The following is a 16,786-nucleotide window of genomic DNA, read 5'->3' on the forward strand; positions in this document are numbered from 1 at the left end:
TCGCTCGTCGACTTGGTTGCTTCGAGCCACGAGGGATAACATCTTCTCGGTTAGCAGGGGTAGTCTTCAGGAGAGGGAGTGCTATTTTGGGTGTTTGCCTCCATTTATATAGCTCCCTTACCCAGTTCCTTTTTTGGAGTAACATTTTGATATATTTAATTTTTTTATATATATATATAACCCAATGTATTCTATTACCACTGTTCTTGGCACTCCTGGAGACAACTGATTTCACACCAATCTCAAAATGTTATTGTTGTTATTACATATCCTAGTCCCCTCTATGTCCATTTAAACCTTCTTGAGGGTGACCGTCAGGTCTCCAGGTAGGCTCACAACTTCCCAAGGCTGGTCCAAGTCTCTGATGGGTCCTTTTACACGGCTTGCATGAGTCCAACCCTTCTCTGCTGTCAGGATGGCGGTTTCTGTGGTGAATAAAACAAGATAGGGTCCTTCCCAGCGAGGGATTAATGGAGATTCCTTCCAAGTTTTAATTAATACCCTATCCCCTGGTTTTATAGAATGAATGTGCATATTTAAAGGGAGTCGTTGATATATCATACCTCGTTTATGTAACTCCTCGCTTCGTTTGGTTAGATGAATTAGATATGGTTTTAACATTACATCTTCAATTATTGGATGTTCAACTGGCATTTCCATATTATAAGGTATACCATATAACATCTTCAAGGGAGAAACTCCCAAGTCGGACCTGGGTTGTGTTCTGATATTTAACAAAGCTAATGGTAGACATTTAGTCCAAGAGAGTTTTGTTTCTATCATGATTTTAGTTAACTGTTTCTTAATTTCTCCATTCATGCTTTCCACCCGTCCTGAGCTTTGGGGATGCCAAGGGGTGTGGTACTCCCATTTTATGCCCAGCTGATTCATCGTTTCCTTAATTACTTTTGAAGTAAAATGTGGGCCTTTGTCTGAATTTATAACTTCAACAATTCCATATCTTGGAATTATAAGTTCTAAAAGAGTTTTTACCACAGTTCATGTTGTTGCCCGGGAGGTGGGAAATGCGTCTACAAAATGGGTTAGATGATCTACAATCACTAAGAGGTATTTGTAGTTACCAATCTTAGGCATTTCAGTGAAATCAATCTGTATTCGTGAAAAGGATCTTACAGCTAACTCGTGACCTCCTGGAATTGTTTTTTGTTGATGTTGTTTGTTTACCTTTTGACAAGTTAAACAAGATCTTACTATTTCCTTTGCTATATCATATATTCCTTTACACATATACTGCAGGGTAAATTGATTGACAAGGGCTTGGGCTCCCCAATGCGTTTTTTCATGTATTCTCATCATAATTTGGTGAGCTAAGGTTTTTGGGACAACTTGTCTCCCATCTTCTAGTTTCCATTTTCCTTGTTGTTCTTCCAGACCCATTTTAGCCAATTTTTCTTCTTCTACTTGAGTAAACTTATGGCATCGTTCATTTTCTCAGACTCCATAGGAGAGTTTTGCATTATTTTCATGACCCCTAGAGCTGCCCGTTTTGCCTCCATGTCTGCTAAATTGTTTCCTCTTATTTCGAATGTTGTTCCTTTCTGATGTCCTTTTATATGGACTACCGCAATGCTTTCAGGTTCTCTCAGGGCCTGGAGGATTTGAATTACTAGCTCTTCATGGATTAGGCCTTTTCCTTGAGAATTTATCAATCCTCTTTCCTCCCAAATTTTTCCAAAAGTATGTATTACACCATATGCATATTTGGAGTCTGTATATATCGTGCCCCATCTATTCTTTAATAGTTTCAAGGCCTGTAATACTGCATATAGCTCACATGCCTGCGCGGACCAACTGGGGTTCAGGGGTCCCGATTGCACAACGCTGAAGTTTTTCCCATCTATAATGGCATATCCTGACTTCCTTCTCCCTTCTATCACTCTTGAAGAACCATCTACAAAGAGTTTTTCGCCCCCTATTAATTCCTCTTCCTCCAAATCTGGGCGTATTTTTACTTGTTCCTCTATATTATGTATACAATCATGTGATAATTCTTGAGTCGGTTCCCCATATAAAAATTGGGCGGGGTTTTGAAGGCTCGTGCTTTCTAATTCCAATTTAGGAGAAGAGATTAGAATTCCTTCATATTTGAGGAGCCTAGTATCAGTAATCCGTTTGTCGGCCTTTTGCTGTAGTATTCCCCGAATGTTGTGGGGTGATAATACCTTTAATTCCCCCCCGAATGTAATTTTTCTTGCTTCCTCTACCAGAAGTGCAGTAGCCACCACGGCTTGTAAACAGGTCGGCCACCCTCTACTGACTGGATCTAACAATTTTGATAGATATCCTACAGGTTTTTTTTGTCCAGCCCAATCCTGTGCTAAAACCCCATATCTGGTACCCTCGTCTACGTTTACAAACAAATAAAAAGGTCTTTTCAGATCAGGTAAACTTAGGACAGCTGCATTGACTAAATCCTCTTTCAGCTCCTGTAACTGAGTCTCATCTGATTTGGTCCATGTTAATAGGCCATCTTTGGTTGGTTTTGCATATAGAAACTTAACCTTTTTGCTATAATCTTCTATCCATTGCCTACAATAGTCAAGTAAGCCAAGCAATTGCCGCACCTGCCTCTTAGTAGTCGGGGCTTTTAGAGATAATATACCAGTGACTCGTTCTGGATCTAATTTTTTTGTTCCTTTGCTGAGCCAATGTCCCAGATATTTTACTTCCTCCTCCACAAACTGTAACTTCGATTCAGATACTTTCAATCCTTGTAAACTTAAAAAAATTTAATAATCTAATACTTTTTTGCCAAACATCCTCCTCTTGTGCCCCCGCTAATAACAGATCATCAACATATTGTATTAATGTCACATTACTCCCCTTTTCGTATTTTTGTAGTATCTGCTCTAAGGCTTGTCCAAATAGGTTAGGGGATTCTGTGAAGCCCTGAGGGAGAACTGTCCACCTTAATTGCTGCTTCTGATGTGTCTCGGGGTCTTCCCATTCAAAAGCAAAGAAATCTCTACAATCTTCTTGTAAGGGACAAGCTCAAAACGCGTATTTTTGATCTATTACACTATACAAGCAATCTTTGGGATTTATTTTGCTCAGGATTGTATATGGATTTGCTGCTACAGGGAATCTAGAAACAGTTCTTTTATTTATTTCTCTCAAGTCGTGGACCAACGTGTATTTTCCATCTGCCTTTTTCACAGGTAAGATTGGAGTATTAAAAGGGGACATACAGGGCTCCAACAGTCCCTTTTTAAGTAAACTATCTATTTCAGGTTTTAATCCCCACCGTCCCTCTTCCGAGAGAGGATATTATTTGATCCTGACAGGTTTATCTGGGTCTCTAATTGTTATTGAAAAGGGTTCGATGTCCAATTTTCCTATTGTGTCAGGATTATACCATACTTCCGGATTTATCTTTTCCCGGTCTACTAATCGAAGGGGACATAATTTTACTTGCAGTTCCTCAGTTTGAACTTCTAAACTAATTCCTAATTCTATCATTAGATCTCTTCCCAAAAGATTGTAGTCTGCCTCAGGTACGAGCGGCAGCAACCCTACCCCTATTTTAGAACTTGTTTCAAACATTACGTCTTTAATTACAGGTACTCCAAAGGGTTCCCCTTTCGCCCCTATAACTTGTACAATTTCTGAAGATTTTTTACAGCCCCAAGGAAGTCTTTGAATGGTCGATCACTCCGCCCCTGAGTCCACAAGGAACTCGATTTCTTGTTGCCGGGGACCCACTTTAACTTTTATCCAAGGGCTCTTTGGTCTCTCGAGTCCCCAGCAAATAGAGCCCCTGACCTCTTCAGTCCTCCTTCCACATTTTCTCATCAGCTATACGCTTCCTACATTCACGTCTCACGTGGCCTTTGCCCCCACAATAGAAACACATCAGTTGTTCCCTCTCTCTTTCCCTGGAAGGGCCTTTAAATCCTCGATCCTGCTTATATTCAGGCTTTCTCCCGGATATTCCCCTTCCCAATTCCTTTTGTCCCTCTCTAACAGCTGACACTAACATTCGTGTTTGTCTCCTATGAGTTTCTTCTAACCCTCTGGCCTGTCTCTTATTTGCTGCTGCTTCTCGTCTTACATATACCTTCTGAGCTTCTCTCAATAATTCATCAAGCCCTCTAGCCTGCCAATCATCCAGCTTTTCCAGTTTCTGTCTAATACCTATCCATGAACTAGCTACAAATTGGGCCTTAATCAATGCTTGTCCAACAGGCGTGTTGGGGTCCACTCCTGAATACAGCTGGAAACTCTTTTGCAAACGCTCCAGCCATTCTGTGGGAGTTTCATCCTTTTTCCGATGTTTGCTAAAAGCCTTATTGATATTCTGGCCTCTGGGGACTGAGTCTCTTATACCTTGGATTATTATAGTCCTCAGATCTTGCATATGACCCCTGTGTATTTCGTCTTGGTTATTCCAATTAGGTCTCTGTAGAGGCCATTTTGTATCAGCTGCGGGACCCTGTTGGTGTTGTTGGTCCCATATTGTCATACCAGCTCTCCTAATCATATCCCTCTCTTCGGCCGTAAACAAAATTCCCAGTATAGCCTGCAACTCTTCCCAAGTATATATATTAGGTCCTAGGAATTGATCTACTCTCTCCGCGACCCCCAAGGCATCTTCCAACAAAGTCCCCATTTCCTTCTTGAATTCCCTAGCATCTGCTGAATTTAAGGGTACTGAAACATATCCCATTTCTGGATGTGCCCCTCCCATTGATATTTCCTGTGAAGGATATAGCAGGGCTTCAGTCCGTTTCTTACTTTTGCTTTGTGTGACCGGTCCCTTGATCTCAAAAGTATCAGGGCGTGCCTCCGGGTCGCTCGGGGCACTTGGAATGGTAGAGGGATTCTCGGGTGGAGGAGAAGGCTGAGGTGGAGGAGGAGGAGGTATATATGGTGGGGGCGACATAGGAACCTCCTCCTCTGTCCTAGTCTTTTTTCGTCCCCCTTTTTCTTTTAAGGGGTATAGATTGGCCCTAGTCTCTGATCCTATCCACAAGGCATATTCACTTTCTTCCAAATCAAAAGGCTCTTCCGAATTGACGTATATATTCAGGGCCTGACATATCCAATTTTCAAAAGACCCATATACTGGCCAATATAGGTGATCAGTCCTAATCTGTTTACCTCCCCATACTTCCATACAATAATGTATCATTTTTGCCCTATCTTACCCTTTCATGGAGCGATAATCATTCCAATACTTAATCATTAAACCTAAAGGACTTATCTGGAGGTATCTCAGGTAACTTTAACCTCTCCTTAGAACCTCCCATGGGATCAGAAACCTTGCTCTTTTTCTGTCCCATCTTCCGGTGTGCCTTGTCTCACTCAGTCTTTTGTATGCCCTCTCCTCGTGGCCCAGTCCCTCACGGGAGATGGGAACCGCACTACTAAGAGGTCCACACTCGCTTCGTTCATAGCTGGACGTCTCACTCATGCACACACTGGGATCCCAACCCCAACCGAACGGATCTCAATTTCACAATATACTCACATCCTCGTTTCTGTCCTCTTCGTTCGGGCTTTGTGCACAAAAATGAAAGGGTTGCCGGCTTCACCTTTTATCTGCTACCGAATTTTAGGTTAGTCGGTGGAGAAACTTGCGAACTGAATCACAAACAGGGGGCCACTCCTGTGAGTGGGGCGCCCCCCCTTGGATGTGAGTCCCATCAGAATTTCTCCATCCGAGTCACGGCACCAATTTGTTATAAACGAGTGAGCCACTCTCGTTCCAAACATAAATTTTATTGAATTGAGCAAGTGATAGCAGATAAAAAAAACAGCACTGGGTGCACTGGGGAGTCTCCGCTCCGCCCAAGACACACACTGGGTCTTTGGGAGGTTGTCCTTTATACTTCTCGGTTCAGGGCTTCAGCCAGTCCTGCTGTGTCTTTCGCCCGGATGTTGACGTGGCCCTTCTCCATTGCTTCCCTTTGTTGCTGGGGTCTCATCATCGAGAAGTTCCCAGAAGTTTCGAGAAGCGTCCGTTACCAGCCTAATCATTATCGCAACCTCCATCCCTTATATGTTGCAACAAGATATAACTTCGAACTACCTAACCCCCTCTTTTCCTTCTCATAATCTTTTGTAATAATACAATTAACTCCCCCTTCATAATGCACGAAGCACAATAGTTACAAAAAGAAATATGGTTCCACACAAAGTGACAGTTACAGAGAGTTTCCTAGAGTGTAGCAAGTAATATTTCCCTTTAAATCTTTTGATGAACAAACCCCACACATTACTGTGCCATGGTTTAGTGTGGGGTGTCCCTGCCCATGGCAGGGGGGCTGGAACTAGTTGGTCTTAAGGTTCTTGCCAACTGTAACTATTCTATGATTCTACGAAAAATGATGAAATTGGTAACTGACGGTTGCTTTAAGGGGATCCAGTTTTATTTTCCACATTGCTCCTTTGAGAGCCAAATTTTGAGGCCTGAGTCATGTGTCTTAACCGTTTTGAGTTTGTAGCATACATGGAAAAACCTGCTCAGAGGGAGAAATGATGTTTAAAGGAGACAGGGCTTTGCTGTCGTTCTGTGCACGATCCCGTAGAGAACCGTCAAAAGAAGGAAAATGTCGTCTCCTGATGAATTACCAGCCACCTTCTGGAAGCACTTGTCATTGTAGAATGTGGGAGCTTGAGGGATAGTTGATCATTGGTAAGGGATTAAAGGCAGTGCTGAAAACATGCTTTGTCTGGAGGTGCTGCCCGTTGAATTGCCTTTCTTGGCCCTTTGGTTGGGGCAGAGTTTAATGCCTTTAACAGTTCATTTTTGATTGAAGAACTCGAGAGGTGAATGAGTTGGTGGCTCAGGTCTGACTCATTCATAACTTTGTCTGAAAATCTTGCTTGTTACACTTGCCTGTAAGTAGAAGCTGCCCTAAGTAAAAGCTTCTGGGGTTGGTCATGGTCCATTTTAATTAATTGAAATGACTGTTGTGGTTTAAGCCCAGGCCGTAAATCAGAACCACGAAGTCCACTTCCCCCCCCCCACCTTTCTTCCCTCCGCTCCTGGAGGGACGGGGAGGAGAATCAAAAGAATGCAACTCCCACGGGTTGAGATAAGAACAGTTTAATAACTAAGGTATAACACAAATCACTACTGCCGCCACCAACAATAACAACGACAAGAGAAATAACAAGGGAAGAGAATACGATACCGCCCGCCGGAAAAGACAGCCCGACCGAAAAAGAGACGTGCCCTTCCGGGTAGCTCCCAGTTACATCCCCTGGCATGACGTGCTGTGGTATGGAACACCTCCTTGGCCAGTCTGGGTCAGGTGTCCTGTCCCCGCTTCCTCGCAGCCCCTCCTCCTCCCTGGCAGAGCATGAGACTCACAAAGTCCTTGGTCAGTCTAAACATCAGTGTTATCAGTTTTTTTTGTTCCCAGGCCAAAAGTCAAAAACACAGTGCTGCAACAGCTACTAAGAAGGAGAAAAAAACCTGACTGCCACTGCTGAACCCAGGACAATGACCTTGCTTTTTTTGCTGTGAGCTGAGTCGTGCTTTCTCTGTCCGAGCAGGCAGGCAGGGAACAGAGGCTACGGACTGGGAGATGCATGCAGTAAGAGCTTCTCCTATGAATCAGTTTTCGAACCTGTACAGGGAAGAGTGCAAGCAGTGCCGCAGGTGCATTTCACTGAAGAACAAAAAAGAGAGGCTGACAAACAAACTAAGGGGGAAGAAACTGCAGAAGAATGGATGATGAGACAGTGTCAAAGATGGCCTGTAAAAGCCTGCTTTATCTGAAACAGAAAGCACAGTAAGGGGATTGTTCACCACAGACACCCCTATGTCTCTGCCATCATTCAGAGCTGATGAACGCTTCTTAAAGTCCCACTGAGCGTGAACCTTTGAAAAGCCATCTCTTGAAGCTGGGGAGATGAGGTGTTTTGGGTGCATTGGCTGTGCTTACAGTGTGATATTCCGCCACGGAGCCATGAGTGGGCAGAAGCATCTCCTCTAGCAGGTGCTTACCTTGGTTTTTTTCCTCAGCAAGGTTAATATTTTTAAAAAGTTATTTTATAGGTAAAGTAAAACCCTGAGGTGACTGATGGGCCGTGGGAGAAAATGCATTTCTTGTTTCAGCAACAAATTCTTGTTCCCTTGACCTGTTCTGTACATCTGACAAATTCTGCAGACTTCCTTGAGATTCCTTCTGTCCCGTTGTTCCCTTTGGTATCAGTCCCCCTGTTTGCATAATCTTTTTAGGAGAAAAGCTTTTAGATGGCCACAGAACTTTGGGGGGAGTTGGGACTTGTTGGAGCAAGTCCAGAGGAGGGCCACAAGGACGATAAGGGGGTTGGAGCAGCTCCCGTATGAAGACAGGCTGAGGAAGTTGGGGCTGTTCAGCCTGGAGAAGAGAAGGCTGTGTGGAGACCTCATAGCAGCCTTCCAGTATCTGAAGGGGGCCTACAAGGATGCTGGGGAGGGACTCTTGATCAGGAACTGTAGCAAGAGGACAAGGGGTGATGGGCTTAAAGTGAAGCAGAGGAAGTTCAGGTTAGCTAGAAGGAAGAAATTCTTCACTGTGCGGGTGGTGAGGCTCAGGCTTGGGTTGCCCATGGAAATTGTGAATGTTCCATCCCTGGCAGTGGTCAAGGCCGGGTTGGATGGGGCTTGAGCACCATGGTCTTGTGTGAGGTGTCCCTGCCTGTGGCAGGGGTTTGGAACTAGATGATCTTAAGGTCCTTTCCAACCCTAACTATTCTATGATTCTCTGATTCTCTGACTGTGCACTTCAAGATCCTGTGGACTGAGTTAGTGGGGAACTGTAATCCAGCTGTTTGGCAGTATCCCCCCAGAAATGTGTGTGAGCCCTTCTGTGCAAAGGCAGGTCTCTAAACTGAAGGAAATCCATGTTCTGTGGGTCCTGATGCCTGATTTACGCTGGAGCTTTTTTCTTGGCAGACACGGGGAGAAGATGGGAGAGATGCTTCGATAGCAGCTGCTCCATCTGTTAATAATAAAGGATGTGGTTTGGCGAATCTTTGTATTATTATCATTGCTGCCTTAATGGCAGGAGTTTCAAAGCTAGGACTGACACTTGTCCTTTTAATGGTGAGAATCTTGCATTGTCCTGTCTGTCTTTTGACCGCAGGTTTTGGAGAGAAGTGACACTTAATTTCTGTTGTGAATTTTGGGATATGTCAGATTGCCATCGAGCCCTCTCTTGTGATTCCTTGTGGCTCCGAAGTCTTCAGGAGGACATTTGCTCAAAGAATTAGCCACTGCCTGTAGACACTTAGAACAAGCAGAGCCTGTAGGAGACATTTAAATGCAGGCAGCTTTTCCAGCAGCCAGGAGAGGCTCACGTAACGTGCAGTCGATGGGATTTGCCAGCCTTTCCTGGCTAAAAATTCCTTAAAAAAAGGCTTTGAAGCATAAGCACCTGAACAGGGAGTTCACCAGTCGTGTGCTGCTTTTCCTGTGTAGATGGGTATGTTCATGTTCCCATGCATGGAATCCCGCTCGTTGTACAGCACTGAAGCTTTTGCTCTGTAACTCATCCATGTGTGCTTTTGTTTCGAAGGACGGAGCTGTTTTTCTAAGGAGATGAAGGATGCTGGCTTATGTGGCTATTGCTTCTTTTCATTTATTCTGCAAGTGAGTAATGGAAGATCCCTTTTTAAAAAGAAAGGAAAAGAAATCTTATTTGGAAGAAACAAAGTCTTATCTTTAAAGTTTTAAATGTTGCCATTTACACGTTTCTTTACCAAAGATGGAACAAGACAGTGAAGCGCAGCAGAGAGAAATCTGGGGAGGTTTAATTTTTGTTGTTGTTGTTGTTGTATTTTTGTGGCAGGGTTTCCTCATCTTCCCGTTTTGCTCCATCCTTACTGAGTGAAGGATAGAGGGGCACGGGAGCAGCCCGCTCAGTGGGGGTGTTGTTTGGTTCTCGCTTGCTTTTAGCTGTCTTTCCCTTTGCAGTTTACCAGCTCACAGAGAGACTGCTGTTGCAAACATGGTCACAGCAGTGTGTCGGAAGCCTGCACGCGGTGCCCTTGGCCTTGTCACCGAGCCCTGCAATCACCAGCCCTTGCATGGTTGCTGTGGCCTCCTTGAACGGCAAAGATTTTTGTCTTAAGGATCTTCAGTTTCTCCTGGCTGTGACAGGCACTCTGGTAGGACAGGGCTGTTATACGCTGTCCTTCTGTCACCAAGTCCGTTATTAATCCCTATCCAAATGTTTTTTTTATTCTAAGTGCTTGCCTTCACTGAATGGTGTGATTAGGAAAAAGCTGAGAATAAGCTTTAAGACAAGAATAAGTGAGCCTTATCCCTCAGGGTTGGCTCTGCTGTACTGACAAGGGTTCCAGCTGGTTGTCTTTGGCTTGGCTCGGCTCGGCGCTCCCATTTGTGTTGAGACTGCTAAATGATTTTGGTTGCAATTATTAATGCTAATGGTTGGGGCTTTCTTCATTGCCTTTGTTTTTGGAAGTGAACTCCAAACTACAGAGCTGGGGAAGATCATTCCGTGTCTGAGAGGTAAGCAATGACACAAGAAAGGTTCCTTACTGACCCTTATAGCAGTGGGTGTTTGGTGGGGACATGTTTAAACTCGAAGTGGTGTGGAGTGTGGGCTGAACTGTGGGACAGTGTTGTCTCACTTGCTTTTAGTGGAGCTCTAGACTAAGCTTTGGCTGTTAATGTCCAAATGTACCTTAGGGGACATGAGGGCTTTGGAAGCGAATGGTCTTTGGAATGGGGGGCTGGGATGGAAGAGCCCCGTTAGAAGAATAGTCGGGTTGATTTTGGTGGAAATATTGTTTGATGTGGTTTTACTGAATTACAGGGAAATGTAAATGCTTGGAATTGTATTCAGACTCATAAAAAGGTCTATGAAATATTTTCATTTCCGGTATAACAGTATTAAAAGAGTTTCTTTTATCTGAAAGCATGATACGGCAGCTGAAAAAGTAAAGAGGAAACGTGGGTGTCTTCATTTTGCTGCTACAGACCTTAAAAGCTGCGTACGTAGCTTCTTCAGGCCTTGAAGTCAATTTATACGCGCCATGATGTTGATTGTGTCTCATACCTGAATTTGGATAGAGCTTAATATGCTGGCGTGGCTGCCAGTTTCTGAGTTGAAGTAGCTGGTGTTGAAAGCTAAGCCAAGTCCCTGAGCGCAAAGCAAACCAGCTCTCCCCGCCTGAACAGGTATTTGGCAAATTCTTTAGTTCTGGGTTGTGTCAGGTCCTCAGTGTCCCCCAGCGAGACTGGGGGGGTGAAGTTTAAGCCGTAATGCAACTCTGCCTTGAACTAGCGCATCACAGCTAGTGGCCCCTTTTATTACTACGATCATATGGAACTGTTTATTGAAACACTGTTTTTCTGCCATATGGAGCTTGAACATGTTTATGAAAGTGCCTCTTCGTAGAGCTCTACTAAATGAGGGTGACTGTCGCTTGGTGAAGAACTGATTTGCCTCAACCGAGGGAGAGCAGGGAGAAGGGCTGTTACTTGTTGGTGAGTTGATTTGTCTAGACTGGGGGACAGCAGGGAGAAAGAGACTCGATAGTCAAGTCTTAGTTGTTGCTGCAGCCGGAGATCATGGTCTGTGTAGTGAAGAGCTGACTGCACAAGTGCTGCCTCATACCCATGAAAGCTCATGCGGAGGTAGCCCGAGGTCCTAAGCTGTCAGATAGCTGTGCCTCAAAGCGATGACCTAGTAGCCAGCTAGTAATGGAACCTCAGTTAAGTCTAAGGAACAAAGGGACTGTGGTGAAGTGCCTTAATGTAGGTCTCTAGAGAGTTAAGGTAATGAAATACTTGCTTTAGAATCAGTTGAGTGCCCCAGGTTGATGAGAGAGCACAACTCGATGCCCTTGAGTGGAAATGTAATGAAACCTGTCTTGGGGTCACAATTCAACTGAGCCCCAGGGTGGCTGCTGAGTAGCCGCAGGTTCCCTCAGATAATGATGCTGTCTGGGAGATGAGTGTTCAGTGGAGGAGTGCGGGTATGGGGCAGGACTGCTGAGGACATCTGAACCACAGGAGCCATCTGAGCAGCCAGGGCTCCCGGCCTTCATTACTGCCCCAGCACTGGTGGTACCCAGCTACGTAGCCTAAGGAAAGCAGGCTTCAAGCTGCGTAGGCAGCGTGGAGAGCCCCGTGTGGCGTCCGTCAGTGGCACGGGAAGTGTCAGTGGCACGGGAAGTGTTTGGGACTGGCGCAGCTAGGACTGGCAGGGCTGTAGGATTCTGGCTGGTGGAAATGGTGATGTTCAGCAGCAGGGGCTTGCTGTCACACCTGGAAGGAGCCCTGGCTTTGAGTGTTAGCCCAAACTGGATGGGACTGGAGGCAGCTAACACATCGGGAGCCAGAGGGGAGCTGGTTCAAAAACTTCACCTCTGCTCTGTGGGAGCACTGGGGAGGCTGGTCCTCCACTAGGCTGAGCTTGCACTTTGCACTGAAATACCAAAGTAGGCTGCGTGTTAGCAACTGTCAGTGCTGTGGCCTTAACTATAAAGCAAAGGAATGGATTTTGGGCAATTAATGAAATTTAGATTTATTGAGAGGTCCAGTTATGCCTAAGAGGCACAGTTAATAGCACTGGCACGGAATAAACCCCAAATAGGCTCTGTTTGCATTCCACAACAGGGGGTTAGAGGCCCATAAATTTATATTCATGTAAGTGGTTTGGCTGGTGATTATGTGACTAGTTTTGTGGAAGTTCTGTAGTAAAATACAGTCTCGGGAGCATGAGTGGAAGTAGTGATTTGGTAATTAGCAACTAATGAAAGGTGGTGGTGGTAGCGTCAAGATAAACACATAACCACCAGAATGGTTACATGAGGTGCTTTATTGAGGCGCCGGGAACCAGGGGTACGCACCCAAATCTGATTCCAACCTCGTCACATCGCGTTCGCAATTTATACTGTAAGAGTTTTGCAATTAATGCATATTCAACAAAGGTTGCTACACTGACTAATACATATGCATCAGGGATTGCTTCATCAGTCCATTAGGACATCAGCCTCTTCTGCACTTGCGCAGCCCCCTCTGGTGGTCGTCTGGTGGTCGTCCTGATGAAGTAAGGAGTCTTCCTCACCCTGTCCTTTTCACCTTTCCGTTCTTTGGATGGGCCCCAAACATTATGTGGACGCACCATCCTTTTATCCTCACTTGGTTGCCCTTGGTATGTGGTTTAATCTTTGGTTCTGCTAAGTTGGAGTTTCACAATACATTCCTCCCTAAACTCTCTTTACTATATAAGGTATTTGTTTCTATTCCTAAGGCTACCATTATAACATTTAGTTATCAAGTAACTAAGATACAAACCAACACAATTGTAATACTCAATGTATGAAGCTTTGATCTATGATTCTAAACACGATCGCCTATTGGAACAATTATAAAATAACTAAGATGCAGAACAGCAAAGTTACAAATTTTAACATATGCTTAAAGGCTTTCTATTGGTTTTACAAACTTTTCAACTATAATGACTGCTAGAATGGTTATATGATTATATTTAACATAAAATTCTACTTTTTTCCTAACAGTGGAACTTAGAATTTTACTAACCGGTGCGTTGGCCTAGAGGTGCGCTGCTGGGGTGAAGCAGTCCCTTGGGAAGCTGCAACTCTGAAGCTTACTTATTGTTGTTTTCTTTAGACGCCATCTGCTCTTAGAGCAACTTGTACACTTACTTTCCCTCCCTGAAGACAGATGAGGTTTTAAGGACTCTGCTTCTGTGGCTTTTCATCACAGAGATTAAACTGAAGCGGGGATGAAGATACGGGGACTGAGACAACCTTTGTGGCAGGTGTATCGTGCGGAGACTGGGAGGGCAAGGTTTGGGCACAGTAGGCAGCAAGGTCTCAGAGAGGTGTTGGGATACAGGAGGAACTGGGGAAAACAGGGACAGAACCTCCTCTGTAGTTTGCAGAGGGTTTTTGTCTTGTTTCCAGAGGGAGTACAGATTGAGGCTGTTCTCTCTGTATTCTCTTCCCTCCCCTTCCCACCCCAAGCCCTTCTGGGCTGTGTCTGGAAGGTGCCAAGTTCTTACCAATACTGGGATAATGGAAGGCAAGGATTGCTGAGTAATTCTCTGAGCTGAAGGTACCAGTGGGTTACCAGCAGCAGGCAAACCCCAGAGCCAGAGGCCAGTAACTCTCTGCTGGAAGAGGATGCCTGTGGTGGTGGTGGTGGTGGTGGTAGTGCACGGCGGCGAAGCTGCTTTGTCCCCAGACCTGTTGTGGTGCTTCGCTTTACCGGTCACGTGCTGGTTGATGCCTTGCTGAGCGCTGGAAGGGCAGCTGAGGTCAGAAGCCAAACTCCATCAGCACTCCTTGCTCTCATGAAGAAGAGCCTGAGAGATGGTCAGGTCATGAAAACAAACGGCCAAAGAGCATCTGCCTTCCCCTCAGCCCCACCGTGTTCCTCATGGATGGCAGGAGCCGGGAGCGAGTCGGGAGAGTCAGGTTGGGCCGAATTCTGTCTTGTTTTCAGCTATAGAAATGCCCTGTGGATTTGAACAGAGCAAAACACTTTTCAAGCGGCAAAAGTAAGAAAATGGGACATGAGAATTTCGGGAGGTGTCAGTGCAATTTTAGGTGTCACTGGTTTCCACTGAAGGGTTGTATTAAGGATTCTTTTTTGTCTTGTGTAAATCAGTTTTCATTAATAGAAGAGATGTACCAAAATGCATCTGGCGATGAAATGGGGGAGAAAAGAGGCAGCAGGTGCTAGTGGACATAAATACTGTCTTTTGGGGAAGTGAAGCTCTGCAGAAACTTCAGAGGCTCCCTTTCGACTTCAGGAGCCTGTTTCTTTTGCCTGAGGAGATACAGGGAGCAGAAAAAATGAACTGAACCATAGTGCTTTGTTGGATTCCGCTGCATGTGAGGTAGGAAGCACAAGGTTCTGGAGTGGGGCCAACACGTGAAGTCTTGGCTCTACTGAAATGTTAAGGCCTAGCCTGTGTTGATGCAAGATGGATTAATTCCAGAGGAGCTCTGTCTGTACCAGGAAACCTTCCCAGGTCCCTGCAGTATAGAATGGGCTTATAAACATGGACAGATGAGTTGGGTAACGTCTGACCCAGTGTAGCAGAGTAGCGTGGAGTGACGCTGCTTACCCAGGGCCTTGCTGGCAAACCAAGTGGACGAGGTGCACGTGTCTGAAAGCTGCTGGTGAGGAGGTGTGGTGGGTGTGGAGATGGACTCTGATCTTCCTGTGAAGCTGGGGGTTAAAAAGAAGCAAGGCATGAATTAGGGTTTTGCATGTTCCCTTGGGACCCTCCACAGTTGTGCTGTGTTATTTCTGAGGAACCTGCCTGCATTGCAGAAGAGCAGTCTTTGAAATCTTCCTTCACTTGTTTTCAGCATTGCACTTTTCCTGGCTGTTTGTGTTACCATTAAAGGACCCGTTTGGTTTTTTGGTTTTTTTTTCCTTCACTTAGTGCCTGTAAGTGCTGGGAAGAATTTGAAAACACCAGCCTAAAAGCAGGGAGTACCACAGCAAGTAGAGAATGTAAAAAGTAAAACAAAACAACAAGTATCACAGTATCACAGTATGTTAGAGATTGGAAGGGACCTCAAAAGATCATCTAGTCCAATCCCCCTGCCAGAGCAGGAATACCTAGATAAGGTTACATAGGAATGTGTCCAGGCGGGTTTTGAATGTCTCCAGAGAAGGAGACTCCACAACCTCCCTGGGCAGCCTGTTCCAGTGTTCTGTCACCCTCACTGAGAAGAAGTTTCTTCTCAAGTTTAAGTGGAACCTCTTGTGTTCCAGTTTATACCCATTACCCCTTGTCCTATCATTGTTTGCCATTGAGAAGAGCCTGGCTCCATCCTCATGACACTCCCCCTTTATATATTTATATACACTAATAAGGTCCCCCCGCAGTCTCCTCTTCTCCAAACTATAGAGACCCAGCTCCCTCAGCCTTTCCTCATAAGGGAGATGCTCCACTCCCTTAATCATCTTTGTCGCCCTGCACTGGACTCTCTCCAGCAGGTCCCTGTCCTTCTTGAACTGAGGGGCCCAGAACTGGACACAATATTCCAGATGCGGTCTCACCAGGGCAGAGTAGAGGGGAAGGAGGACCTCTCTCGACTTACTGACCACCCCCCTTCTAATACACCCTAGGATGCCATTGGCCTTCTTGGCCACAAGGGCACAGTGTTGGCTCATGGTCATCCTGCCATCCACTAGGACCCCCAGGTCCCTCTCCCCTACACTACTCTCTAACAGGTGGTTCCCCAACCTATACTGGAACCTGGGGTTGTTCCTGCCCAGATGCAGGACTCTACACTTTCCCTTGTTATATTTCATCAAGTTTCTCCCTGCCCAACTCTCCAGCCTGTCCAGGTCCCGCTGGATGGCAGCACAGCCTTCTGGCGTGTCAGCCACTCCTCCCAGCTTAGTGTCATCAGCAAACTTGCTGACAGTACACTCAATTCCCTCATCTAAATCATTGATGAATATATTAAATAATACTGGTCCCAGTACTGACCCCTGAGGCACTCCACTAGATACAGGCCTCCAACTAGACTCCGCCCCATAGACTACAACTCTCTGGCTTCTGTCCTTCAGCCAGTTCGCAGTCCACCTCACTACCTGATCGTCCAGGCCACACTTCCTCAATTTAGCTATGAGGATGCTGTGGGAGACTGTGTCAAATGCTTTGCTGAAGTCAAGGTAGACCACATCCACCGCTCTGCCATCATCCATCCACAATGTTATTTCCTCATAAAAGGCTATGAGGTTGGTCAAGCATGACTTCCCCTTGGTAAAGCCATGTTGACTGCCCCTCATAACCCTCTTATCCTT

Source organism: Psittacula echo (assembly GCF_963264785.1).
Source record: "Psittacula echo genome assembly, chromosome: Z".
Taxonomy (NCBI): domain Eukaryota; kingdom Metazoa; phylum Chordata; class Aves; order Psittaciformes; family Psittacidae; genus Psittacula; species Psittacula echo.